The sequence below is a fragment of the Asterias amurensis genome, chromosome 13 (assembly GCF_032118995.1).
Source record: "Asterias amurensis chromosome 13, ASM3211899v1".
Lineage (NCBI taxonomy): Eukaryota > Metazoa > Echinodermata > Asteroidea > Forcipulatida > Asteriidae > Asterias > Asterias amurensis.
The window spans coordinates 19,502,852-19,504,702 of record NC_092660.1 but is presented as its reverse complement, the minus strand read 5'-3'; positions in this window follow the sequence as shown (position 1 = coordinate 19,504,702).

Below are 1,851 nucleotides of genomic sequence, written 5' to 3'. Positions count from 1 at the left end.
GATCAACATTAGTATCAGGGCTGCTACGGAAACAGATGAAACGGACTCGAAGCGACCCCGCTCCGTAGGGTGTGGGTGTGACCATTGTAAGATGTACTGCATTGCCTATTGTGAACAACACTAGGTTTTAGTGAAATGTACATTTTTTGTACATCACTTTCCTTGACTTATGGCAAAATGTCGTAATATTTGTTTGCGCAAAGCCTTATGTGCAGGATATAAAAAAAAAAAACGTCTAGGTAATTTTCTTAATTGAATGCTTTGCATTATTTTATATTTTCATAGTTTGGGGTATGCCTTATTATAACTGCTCAATGTTTACAATCTCCATCAGGGTCAATATTGTGGGTAATAGTTATTGCAAATAACAACAAGCACCAAGGAATTTTCTTCTCTAATTGTCAAAGTGATTGATTTGTCAGCCAATAAACTGCAATAAACCTAGAATATCAAGCCCAAATAATTTAAAAGGTAAATCTTGCCTGCAATAATGACGATCTCGTATATGATGATCAAAATCACAAACATAGAGCCTTGCTGTTGAACCCGGAAATTAGCGGTCAAAGTCCCCCGTGTCGTCGCCATTTCTTTAACAGCAGCTTGTTTCACACCGTTTTATTTATTCAAAACAGTGTATAGTATTTTGAAGATATTCGGAGACAATGAAGTTGCAAAAATACTCTATGGAGACGTAGATGTTCTAAAACACAACTTCTCAAATTTTTAATCTTGTGCAGATATTCCCATCAAAAACGTCAAGTTTATGGAATATTTCTTTTGCATTTTGCGTATTACTACTCTTGCTGGAAAGTTACTGAAGTGTGACCAACGAAGTGTCACCAATGACATTAACAATTATAATGAAAATTCTAGACCAAACAGCTCTACGGTATAGAAAGCAAAACACGCACAGGAGAGAGGGGGTATCCTGAATTGTAACGGAAAACGTGTTGTATATATGGCCTATCCCAATCTTACCATAACAAACCACGTTCGCATTGGTCTGAGTACTTAACAATTTATTTTGTTACTGCTTTAAACTTTTAATCCTTTTAAGAAGATTTTATTTACAACGCATTCAAGAAATATTCTTAATAGCAAAACCAATTATTTGTGAACAATATATACAAATACACCACCCTATTTAAAAATTGTATTATGTGCTTTGAGAACAGCATTTACATGAGTTTTATATATCAACTCTTGTTAGGTTGATTTGAACCCCTTATTCCGAACCAACATGTATACAAAAGTAAAGTATGTACCAAGCCAATAAGCTTCATCAGGTCGGATTTTGTATCACTGGTTTTACACGACTGGGAATATTTACATACCCTAGGTTAAGATGCCAGACCATCGCAGGTCCTTGCCGGTGTCCAAGGGAAATCTGTCAGCCGGAGATCCTGTCCACCACATGGGAAATTAACATTGGCTTTTTTTTCGGGGGGGGGGGGGCACACAGAATCCTCTGGGGACATCTCCTGCCACACCGGTATCCATTTGTACTCCTGGGTGGAGGCGAGCAAATACAATAAAGTGTCTTGCTCAAAAACAGGGTCGCGAGTGATCAGGCTAGGATTCGAACCCAATTGTTTAAATTACAGTATTGGAATCAAACCTCCTAGATCGCTAGACCATGAACCGATCCTATTCTAGAAGTATTTTGAACTTTTACAACGGATTACTTAGAAATCTTCCTTAACGACATTAAGTTCAACAAACTTCGTTAGCTCCGACATTTCCTTTCAAAAAATGTAAAGCATATCATGTTAAGTATAACATAACAGTAAAAACACTATATTCAATAAAATAGAGATTATTTTTAATGTTGACTTCATATTGATTCTGCTC